Below are 12,348 nucleotides of genomic sequence, written 5' to 3' on the forward strand. Positions count from 1 at the left end.
AACCCTTGCCCATTTCTCTACAGGACCGGAGCCCTAGCATTTTTCCGCGGCTTGTAACTGGATCGGATCATCTTATTTCTAACGACATTAGATGCATTTTCTTGATCGGTCTGTCGCGGGACCTCTCACCGAGATAGATCAGGTAGGATTTAGCATAGTGGAGTAACTGCAACTATTATATATTCTATTTATCTCTTTCCCTGATCTCAGCATTTTATTTTTGTTTTACTGAGGATAGTACAAAGTACGTTGCCTCAAACCCTCCTCCTCTACCTGGGCTTGGGACCAGCATACTATATTAATAGCATGGCGGAGTTCTATATGTGTCTCCCTGATGCAAAAGAAAGATCAGAGAAATGAAATTTCACCGTGACGGGGCAGGAAAGTGTAGCAGCGGTGGCGGTAATCCCGAACGTTCACTGGAGGCACTGGATATGTTATCAAGTGATAACTGATCACATTTCGTTCAAATGAGTGGTGAAAAGTCGGGCCTTCAGAGCACAAGGATCTCTCGAATTCGAGTGGTCTAGCCGGTATTTTCGTCTTATCGTTTCGTTCGTACGGTAGTCCTTTACTATATCCTCAAACTCTGCGTCTTAAGTACTCCCATCTAGATTTGTTTTCTGTGTATGTATATGTGCGAAGTCCTGCCGCCTTTAACACTGCAGTTGTTCAATGCTTCAATGCTGAGCATCAATGAAGTTCCTTCTTGCAGTCTTCAACAACTGCATCAATAATGGTTATTTTCCCCACTATTTGGAAAGTAGCAAAGATAATCGCCATTAAAAAAAAAGGCGGCTGCCACGAACCACAAAACTTCAGACCCGTCTCTTTCCTCCCCAACTTGAGCAAGCTCTTCGAAAATGTATGGACAGTGGGATTAGTCTTGACTTGGCGTCAATAACAAGCCCACAGTAGTGTGTGCATTAGACCTTGAAAAGGCATTTGATTCCGTGTGGGTCAACGGACTCATCCTCAAATTAATCAGCCTTGATTTCCCTACCCCGGTGATCAGACTTGTAATAAGTTTCTTCGAAGATAGGCATTTTTACGTCAGCGTGAGAAATGATTACTCCGATCTCCTACCTGTCACTTCTGGAGCACCGCAGGGATCCATTTCAAGACCTACACTCTACAACATTTTCACGACCGACGCTCCAATCCCAGGGAACGGCATATAACTATTACAGTTCGCTGACGACACGCTTATCTTCTCGTCGAGCCTCCGACTTGGTAAGGCAGCTAATGCTATAGAGAAATACTTAACAGATCTCTGCAAGTACTACCAGACTTGGGGGATAAAAATCAACGAGGCCAAAGCACAGGTTATTACTCTTCGGAGAAAATCCAGATACTTGGGATCTAGATCTTTCCACAGAAAAGCTAAACGCTTAAAGCTACGCATCGGGAATACCGTAGTAAACAGTTCACAACAAATGAAATACTGGGGAATGCTATTTCATGGACACCTGCGATTCGACCCCCACCTTAATATTGCTCTCAGCAGAGCACGCGGTGCACTAAGTAAAATCTACTCTATTCTTCGTAAAAGAGTAGGACTTTGCACTAAATCTAAACTGATCCTCTACAAAGTCCTTAGACGCATGCTCCCAAAATTGCCTGGTACCCTTAGGGTATCTGTTGACTGAATGTCAAATTCTTCTTTATATAATTTTCAGAAACGATTCCGGCGCCAGCAATAATTAGGATTTATCTACTTCGACTCCTATATCATGGGGGCTTTCAACTCCCATATCTTTCACGGATTAGGGCTCTAGAATTATAAAACTCAAATAATGCTTTTGCTAATTTCCCGACCGGTTTCATAATTCATAAATTGACATTGGGCTAACTCTCAAAATATTCGCCAGTTAAAATTATCTAATAATCTCTAATTTCCCAAATTCAACTATATAAAGGAGAAAATTCGAATGGTTTAATTAAATTAGAACCTCAACGGGCGCCAAAATTGAACGGGTCATGCATGAGAGTTGTCCCAATTCGTTTCTTCAGAACAAGTCATGGAGGCCCTCCCAGAACAGATGCTGTAGATTTTAAATTTGGTGAATGATTAAGCGTCTGTGACGCATTAAGACCGCCATCGGTCACTAAAAGCACAGACGAAGTTCCAATTGTAGAATAATTTATGTATTTACCACAAAAAATAGAAATCCGCTCGGATACACGAATCCAGCTCTGTGTATCTTTCTCTCAGAAAATCTAGATAACGTACGTATGCAAAAACCAAGATATTGTGTTGTTGATGCAATCAGTTCGCGTTGTATCTTCTGTGAAGAATCTCCGTGAAATATTTAAAGTTTCGGTTCACACCGAAAAGACTGGATTTATCGTCGAAAAACTGTTTTTTCTTTGACTTTATAGTTTGAAAATAGTATCTTTGAAAAGCGCAAGTAAAATAGTGATGTCTGTGTCTTGTTAGTTTTTTTTTTGGTTATATTTTCAGAATAATCGGTTAAATTCGAATTTGTAACGTCGGAAGTGGGTGCGCGTTGACTTTTTACTACGAATTAGTGATACTCGGAATTCTCGGAAATTTACCCCTGATAGAATTATTGGTACCATAAATTTGCCCCCATTGTGCGATATATCACACTTATTTGTCACCTGTTCTCTGGGAGTTCCGTGTATACTTCTCCATAGTGATCTATTTCGGGGAATACTTGTAAATAACTAGTGTGACTACGTACTTAAGGTGCAACTTACATTCCCGTGGAAGGCAGAGATAAGGCAGAGAAAACAATGGAATAGGTTTTATCTTTCATTAGAGGTATCTACTATAATCCCGTCTTATGTTGTCGACTAGTATTCACACACGGGCTCGAAAGTGTTTGAAAAGAAGTTATATTTGCGAATAAAGAGGAGTTTACAAAATGCAATTTAATGTTACGATAAAGCTCGGGGAAGGTGAGAAAGTATTCTGAGTGCGTCATAAATTGCAATTGCAGCATTCAACACACGCGTAACGAGGCTAGAGACATTGTCGTAAATAATGATCTTACTCTATCTTAATTAGAACACAAGATGTTTACACAACTTGGATTGCAAGATATAATGTCACTTGCACCTCCTGGTACAAAATAAATATCAAGGAGAGAAAGTGTCAAGTGAAAAAATTCTTCTCTAAATTTTCTTTAAGGAGATGGGAGACTAGACTTTAGTGGATAGAAATTTCGGTTTTGAAGCTTGGTCTATTCTGAACGTGTAACATTCTTGTTCATTTACTTTAATGGTCACTAAAGAGTGCAAGGGGGTTGTTGTTAACAACATAAGCAATGCTGTCAATTCCGATACTGCTGAGAATGGGAGATAGTAGTACAGGTGTCAGAGCAAATACAAGTAGTTTTAACCTTCTAATTGGCATTACATACGCGTCCTGGAAGCCTTGACAAAATTTCTCGGTGAAGAGTGGGCTGCGAGTGACCAATACACGTCGGGACACAGGAATTCCTCGAAGTCTTCGACAGTTCTTTACTGACATCGACAGGGTGATGTGTATCTGGCTTTACCAGGGCGGTGCCTAGTCAGGTGGTGTACATTGACCGGTATTAGTACACGACGCCGCTCCGAGCAAATGCTGATGCTGATTTCGTTCCTAATTTCATAGAGTTCCTTCCTGAAATCATTTTTGGAGGAAATGTACCGCATATGAACCTTAAGTTCGGATAAATGCCACAGATGTTCAATCAGGTTAAAAATTTACCGATTGAGGAAGCATATAGTCGACGTGGGACATTATACAATAATACTTCTGGCGCCGGGAACAAAGTGTACTTGAGGTTGTTGTCCTACTGAAAGACAGACGGCCAACACAGCACATTAGAGTATACCTCTTCTTTAAGTTCCAGTCAATAACTACCAATCTATTCGTTCTAGTCGCTTTGAAGCTGCGATTGATTCCCACAACCATGCATAAGGGTTGCATGTATGTCGTAAGTTTATAGCTCCGTATGGGCTTACCTACAAGATCCTGATTTTACTTTTGCTAAACCACAGAACCGAATACCTAAAATTCAAAGTTATTATAAAACTCTTTTTCACAGAGACTTCTATCTTAGATGGACGGTTTTCTTTTGCTCGGACGACTATGATACTTCGTTTCCCAAAATACTCTGTGTATGCTCTAGATAAGAACCTGTCCGCCTGTGGCTGTTGTGACATCTTCCAATGTTGCGGCGGTTTTGGATTTACTTTTATGTGATGTGCGAATGACGCAGCATTGTTTTTAAAATGCCATCTTTCGCGGTAATTCGTTCCATGTTATGTCCGACTTGGTGGGTATGAAATACCTTTTATCATGCAATGGACTATATGCATCGAAACTGCCGCTTTATTTTTATGATTTTCCGGAAATTTTGACTTACTTCTTAACTGACCATAGACAACAAAGTGTTATATCGTCAAATATTACCTTCTTTTTGCTTTCTGTTGAAAAGTACTGAAGTAGGCCTAGAGAAAAACGTCACCAAAGACGTCAGAAAGGGGTTGATGAGATTGGAAACGCGATTAGAAGTGATTATATTACTCGTTGAGAGCGATAGTTCGCAGAAGTCCATTTCAGGACGAACTGGGAAAATGAAAAATGAGCAAAATGCATCTGGATGAGGCGTCCTCTGTTTGTTTTCATCATAAACGTTCAATTGTCAACCCCATCCTCTGATGAAGTGCAAGGAAGCGGCTTCCTTGTGATGCTCTTTGCACATCGTGACGATGATTTCCCCACCAACATGCTTATTAAGGACACGGAAATAGTCCCGATTCGCAGTGCCATAACCTTTTAGTAGGGGACGATCACTACAATTTGTCAACGGCTTCATAAAGGGGTCTCCTCCTGTGTTCTGAATACCCTTTTTCCCCTGCCTCTCTTGGGGTGGAGCTGGCAAATCAAAGCTCACCATTAGAGAAAAAGAGAACCCGTGTGGGGTTGGGTTTTAAAACTGTACCCTACCGTTTTCACATAAAAGTAGCCTCATTGTGAGGCGGTGTGCCCTTTTAAGGGGAATGGCCGCCGCAATTATTTAAAGGGATTGGAAAGGGGAGGGAATCCTCCTTTTTTTTCTACATATCCTCCCTATCCCCTCCCTCCCACGATGGTATCATGATATAAAAAACCCCATTTGAAGAAGTAAGTTTGTCCCTTCCCCTTCCATAAACTCCTCATTCTCTCCGGAGAGGGGTTTAGAAAGTTCAATCTTTACCATTTTCACCGTAACCATTGTCTCTTTGCTCGTCGTTTTGGGTAAGAATGCTTTGTTTTCAAACTTATAACCTATGCACCCTGTGAAAATCTTATATCTTGACTGTCTTACAGAATAGACCAAAGCAGAAGAGGCCACGAAGTATGCTTGCCCTGAGGCAACATTCAGGCGAATTTTCGAATACAAAAAATGTGGGAGTGGGAAAATTCGAATTGGTTGAGTAATATGTAAGGTACGACTATGGACATTGTAGGTTATCTGAGAGACCGCTCCCTACTGTACGAGGCTTTGGAGAGCTAGGAGACGATAGAGGTCACGTCGGGTGTAGCTCTAGCATTAATTTTAGAGCTGAATTTCTGGAACGTTTCCGTCTCACGTCTGGTACCTCGAAAGAAACTTAAAAAATATCCCCAATATGTGTACTACCGAAGGTAACGCGGGTTGGCACAACAGTCCATCAAGTAATTACAGAGTTTGCAAAAGATGCAAATATCAAGGAATATGCAGCGTTGCTGCAGGTAAAGAAGGGTTGAAGGTGCAGAGCCCGGAAGGATAGCGCACACGCGGGAGGTTCTTTTTGCGAAGGAGGGTTCCCGTGAATTTGCTTTGCACAGCTTAGGATGCTTCGGAGGTTTTAAGCGAATAGCACATTCGAGAGAGTACAGTCCATCAGAGATGAAGCAGAGGCAAACAATTTAAGCTTGCCTGTGCAAACCAGACATATCCAGGGGAGGATGAAGGGGATGTTATTGATAGAGGGTAAGAGTCGTAGGGGACCAAGCATAGAGAATCAGAAAAACGAGACAAGGCATCCAGTTCCTTCCATGAAAATAAATTTGCCAGACCGGTATGATATGTAGCAGGAGAGCCCGAAAATTCTTCTCTATGTTAGCCTATGAACTTCTCAGCCCACCTACTGCTTCGCATAATTCACGGCAGGTGGTACACACTATTTACACGAATTTCTCCAAGGCTTTCTCCTTTCCAAACTTTCTTTACTCAATTCCCGCCTCATGATTGAGATTTAGCAACGAAGTCGGTAAAGACCAGAAGATTTGAAGCAGTGGATCGCGATTTCACGAAACCATACTGCTCTTTTACTATACACTGGGCTGAGAAGTTCGTAGGCTAACATAGAACATTTTTTTATATAAAATTTGATTTTAATATTCAATATAGTTGCCTTCGAGTGCGATACAATGATTAAAGCGGTCATACAATTTTACCATTTGCCTTTAGCCTCAAAATAGGCTTCAATTTCGACGATTACCTCCTCATCGACGGTAAAGTTTTTTTCCGGCGAGCATTCCGTTGAAGTATGAATACAGAAAAAAGTCCCTGGGGGCCAAAGCTGGAGAATTTTACTATTATTTTTGCTGAATTGGGACACAGTCTATTGTCTTGATGGAGCAGCACTCTTCTTCAAATAGGGCTGCTTTTCCGCGATTTCATCCTTCAAACGCTCCAATAACGCTATGTACCATGCTGTTGATGGTACTTCCTTTCTGAATCTAGTCGATGAATATTATACTATGCGCATCCGAAAATACTGATGCCATACTTTGAAGTCAGTTCACCACATGCAGTCCACTCAGATGACCATCGTTTTGATTCTGATGTGAATATATTGTTAAGTTAACAAGAAAGAGGAGGAAGCTCATCGGGAAAAAATCTGACCTTAGTGTCAATATTACCAATGAACTCAACTAAGGAAAGCGTAAGAAGGGGAATGGCAAGAGATACGGAGTAGTCTGCACCTAGAAGAGGCATAGATGGCGCACCGGTCGAGGAAGTAAACATAGTAGAGATGTAAGAGCAGAGTCTCAGGACGGGAGTCAGCAAAATTTATAGAAGAACGAAAATATTGAATGGAGTTATGGGAATGCTATTTGGTGTCGAACCAAAACAATTTCAAGTCACCGACTCGACGCTCATTATGACCTCAATGCTAGTGGACTTACGTCATGCAGCCTGGCCTTTATCGCAGCGGAAAGTGGAGTACTGTTCGAGGAGTATGATTTTATGTTATTGCTGAGCTAGCCCGGATAAATTGAAGGCCCCCAACTTGGCTCCTAAGCCCCTAGTATGGAGCCATTGAGTCAAATTTATGGAAATAAGTAATTTTGAAAGAAGCTATCACTTTGTTGGGGTTCCTGTCTTCTATGAATTTAACAAAGGACAATGGGGAAAGTGAACCCACTATGGTCTTAGTGTATTCCAGTAGAGGGTGCGTAGTAAAAGTCTGCAGATGAACAACTGTTTGGGGGTGGCCACCTTTAATCCGGGGCTACTAGCGGAGTTGAATGAGGTACCTCGGTATAGAGAAGCGACGGTAGCTAGAGTTTCGATGGCGGCGAAAACTATGTTAAGGAGTGGGGTGGCTGTGTTGCGATTTTTGATCTGCTGAGGAGGCTGCGGATATTGCCGCAGTTTTTTAACACAAAGTGTTGCCGAATGAATTTCTATGCCGCCGGGTAAACGTACGAAGCGACTACTTATTTGATCGTGGTATTTTGGGCACTGCATCAGTATTGAGATTAACGTTCTCCAGGGTATTTGGTGGTTGTGTTAATTGCTAAACATGGTTAAGTCGGCGCTCGAAGAAGGAAATTATTAAACAGTTGAAGCAGTAGCAGGAGTAGAAGTAGATAATGCCGCCGGCGGAGGGAAGTCCAGCGGCTACGATACCATTAAAGAAGCTTCAACGTTACTTTAGATGCAAAGGTGTGGGCTGATGCCCTTAGTAAGGGGGTGTATGGTAATCGCCTCTCGCAGGAACGGGGGTGCCTAGCTCGTAGGTCTCGTAGGTATCTCTGGGGGCACCCATCCCCTCCTTGATAGTGGACACACCATCTATAAAAGCAAAGAAAATGACTCAATGGAAGAATTGCACTTGAGGAACGGGAAAATGAGTAGAAACTTATGCCTATGGCTGGACTGAAAACATGGTGAGATCCTGGGTGGGGTCCTTTGAACTGACAATTTCTCTTCTTCCTCTTCCCTCTAAGACGTGATATTGGGGCGTCTAACAAGAGATGATGTGTTTATCGATTCCAAGCTAATTCTATTATGACGGGAATATTTTTACGTACGTGCGGAAGTCCAGCACTCAGAGCATACAAATGTGGATAGCATTTTTAAATGTAAAAATCTATTCAACCCTCTCACATTCTAGTATTTATTGAGCAATATTCTCTATGGTCTCATCTTATCCTTTACAAATTTTATATGCAAATTACACGCAGCTTGTTACCTAGATCTCCACTAGCCCGACAAGCAGATACTAACAAGTCGAGAAACTGGAACCTAGACGCTTCAGGTATGAATGGTGTTGCGTGTGCATTTGTCCCATTGGCATGTATCACGTAATATATGCATATATTATGTGAAAATATCCAGTTTCAAATGATATTGACATTCATAGTCTTGAATTTGCAGAGACGCGACAGCTTTGACCTAGTATAACTTTGTTAGTAATGATGCGATTTTCACCAAATTCGGCAGGATCATGGTCTATGCTGTAGCCTACATTGCTACATGTTCGTGATTCTAGGGTGAACTTAAGGGGGGTTTTCCGGTCAATTTCTAAAAATTATAGTAATATACTACTATTAACTTTACTTGAACAAGTATCGGTATGGAGAGTATTTCGGAACCTAGGCAGCCTTCCGATTTTGTTCAGATTTTTCGGTTGGGTATTTTCTGAGAATAGGTTCGTTAAAGAAATAATCACTTTCAACCCCCCGCACTCCACACCTTTCCAGCAAATGTCAAAAATAAGACCGACTTCGAAAGGTACTAACCGAGACCTTTAATTTGATACTCCACATGACTATATTTGATGAAAAAAAAATTTACAATCCCCTTTTGCATGTATGGGGACACCCCTCCCCTTAAATGCGACGTAAAAGGATGTAACTCACTATATGCGTGAGCATTCACAGTTCCCACCTTTCTACCAAATTTGGTGTCAATCGCTACAAACATCTCGGTGAAAAATGCGTGTGACGGACAGACAGACAGTAAACCAATTTTAATATGTTTACAGAAGACCTTAAAATCGATTTAATAAATGAAATTCAACAGGATTTTCTTAATCATTAAAACAAGAGAAAGATTTAATACGAAAGGTGGAACTCTAATTCTAAACCCAATTGAAATTATCCTTTTTTCGATCTTTTTGTCTCCCAATTAGCCCGAATATTTCCATAACCTTAGAAGCCAAAAATATAGTTTTTTCAAACCATACAAAACCCCAAAAGTTCAAACTCCTACAAACCCTAATCGCTAAAGACTTTCTAATTCATACTTCTCGTGCTATGACCACATTAGCTCGAGTTGAGGAATTTTTCATTATTTGCATTATTTTCGCCAACCATTCATGACAACGATAATATCCGCTTAACGCTCTAATGACAGCAAATTTTCGTGCGCTCTCCCACCTTGTTATCATCTTTTTCACAATCTGGCGAATGAGTGCAAAATATTTGTGTTTATCTCATTTAAACGGCAATCAAATGGCTCGACTTGTTAGTGCGGTCATGAAATCTAGTCGTTTTCGTATTCTTCGAATTATGTAATTTGGTGGTGACTGTACGAGTATTCAAGGACGCCTACTTGTTTGGAAGGAGTTGGTTTATTTTTCCCCACATCCTTCTCGGGTGGTTCGTTTATGAGTACATATATATGTATGCATGTGAAATAGATGCAACACACGCAATAATATTCTAGGTGGGAAAATGTTTGCTTGGAGAAACGGTTCCGATAAGATTAAATTCATTTTGTTTTTATTTCGCTCTCGCCTTTTACTTAATTTTCAAGCTAGTTTTATGTATGCTGTTTTCCCTATTTTTATTTTACATGCTACAGACGGAATCAAGTTACGATTTCCACTGGAAACGATCTCCAAAAATCGACATTGATGATTCTATCAAATTATTTTATACGAGGTAACATTAAGGTGCTGACTTTACTAAGGAGCGATAACCTTACTGAACAAATCACGTAAAGTGGCACATGACCCATAAAGTATTATATGAAAGTAAGGTTTCAATTTTGTGGAATCAATAAGCTTTGGCAATAACGAAACATACAGTAATGAATGCAAAGAATGTATATAAAGGATGCAGCGCCTCCTGACAATTAAGGCCATTCACTCTCAATATATAAAACAGCTCCTTCCCCAAGTCTACAGTGAACGGCTAATGATCAACTTATTTATCTTTTGTATCGTTCAGAAGCGGGTTGGCTCGTCCCCATCGATCGCTATCTCGGACACTCTTTGGATTGTTTGCTATCTACTGCAGTGGTCAACCGCATCTTAGCGAGTGAGTTCTCGTCAGCGCGAACTACATGAGAATACCACTGAAGACCCTTTTCTTACAATTTCTCCATGAACTGAGCAGCCCCACTTTATGTGATATCACCCCACAAAACGTTAATAAACATCACTACTCTTCGGAATACTACGCCGCTATTTGGCGTTAGTTGTTGGGTGCCGAGTCGAAGCCGTGCATTGCTTGCAAATTTATTGTTTTTATGATTGCATCTTCTTTTGGTTCGCTTCGCGCTGCTTTCAGGCTGGCTTCGGGTTGGCGTTGGACTGGCTTTTAGCAAGAACATGACTTCGGGTGAATGTGAATACAGGAACGCATTATTCTGAGCGTCAAGTAACTAATTTGCAATGCTATCGCTTGGTAATGATTGTCGGCTGCTGATTGAAATGTGTATGCCTTTGGTCTACGTAGTTTTTACCAGTACAAGTGGCCAAGGCGACTGTCGATGCCTATGCTAATATATAGGCACCGATTAGGTGCATCTGAATCGCTCAGCGCTCGGTAGGTCAGTGTGGTTGAAAGTTATAGTATCTAGGACATGCTGCCCCATTTTTGGACAAGTTGTTCAAGGTCACTTAATCCGTATGGATGAAGATGATCCCACCCGGAAAGTCTATAAGGGCAATATCTATGGCAGGAAAAGAAGACGAGGCAGACCCTGCCTAAGATGGAGCGATGGCGTGGGCCAGGACGCCAGACAGCTTTTAAGGATATCGAATTGGTGGACCTCGGCGCAAAACCGGGATGTCTGGAGTTCCTTATTAAGGCAGGCCTAGACCGGATACCGGTTGTTGCGCAGTTGATGATGATGATGATATTCAAGATCATTATCCGCTTTTATACCGCTAGTTAGACGGAGTTCTTGTCACTACTACTCCCGATATCATAACATAGAAAGTCAAGCCAGAGCGGTTCCTCAAGCCTCTTCGTTTTGAAAATTTAGCATTCATTCTCTTTTTACACGGCGCAACTAAATTGTTCTCTATTTTAGACTCGGAGTTAGTTGCAACGCGCTGGCAATCACATCGGTATCCATTCCGGGCCCCTACTTTGTGTTCCTTCCTTTCAAAATGGAGCCTACTATCTGCTCTGTACACGATACTGCTGTTATTACTCCACCCATATTCTCCTCCTCCCGTCATTTTAGGTTATAACCAGATGTTTTTCAAATGATTTTTCCAGTGTTCAGCCTATGCCAGACGGAGTATGTCATATGCCCCACCTTGTAATCATGTATTCCAGTTCTTCTGGCACGCGAGTATTCTCGCAATAAGACTTCCTGGTGCAAAGCTAGGACAATGGAGGAAAACATGCTCCGGGTCCTCCGGAATACCATTGCAATTGGAGCAGTTGAGTGAGCTGTCCAGTTTAAACCAATAGGTGTATTTACGGTATCTGCCATATCCCGTGAGAAACTGCGCGAGATCATAGTTTATCTCAGCATGCATTCTCTGCGTCCACACCTTGATGTTTCGAATCCACCTGTGGGTCTATTAACCCTTTTTCGCCCATTCTCATCGTTGTTGCTACCTGCTTAATGACCCCTCCCTTTCCACGTGGTAATCAGAAGAAGAATCGGGTCTATCATAGATGCCCGTTTTCTCATCGGCCAAAATGTCGATCGGGATCATTCCGCCTACCGCGTAGGCCACTTCTTCCGAGATGGTTCATTCTATCATATAAATTGCTTTTATCTTTGAAGCATTACATGTGATATACAATGCAATAGCGCTACTTGGCGTTGCGTAGAGCAGTATACAGCTCACCACTCTAGTTATAAGCAGCCTGGAAGTATA

The 12,348-nt window shown here is 41.6% G+C and overlaps 1 protein-coding gene across 5 annotated transcripts in view; it reads left to right on the top strand.

Annotated features, from left to right (window-relative positions):
* The window catches only part of LOC119656792 (eye-specific diacylglycerol kinase), a 533,740-nt gene that overhangs the window by 347,900 nt on the left and 173,492 nt on the right, over positions 1 to 12,348 (top strand). Inside the window, exon 1 of one of the 5 annotated variants that reach the window (XR_005250095.1) lies at positions 2,299 to 2,713. The exons of the other annotated variants lie outside the window; for them this stretch is intronic. The gene's annotated coding sequence lies outside the window, so the exon portion shown is untranslated. Of the gene's footprint in view, positions 1 to 2,298; positions 2,714 to 12,348 lie in introns of those variants that run through there. 5 annotated transcript variants of the gene reach the window in all.

This window comes from Hermetia illucens, chromosome 5 (assembly GCF_905115235.1).
Source record: "Hermetia illucens chromosome 5, iHerIll2.2.curated.20191125, whole genome shotgun sequence".
Taxonomy (NCBI): domain Eukaryota; kingdom Metazoa; phylum Arthropoda; class Insecta; order Diptera; family Stratiomyidae; genus Hermetia; species Hermetia illucens.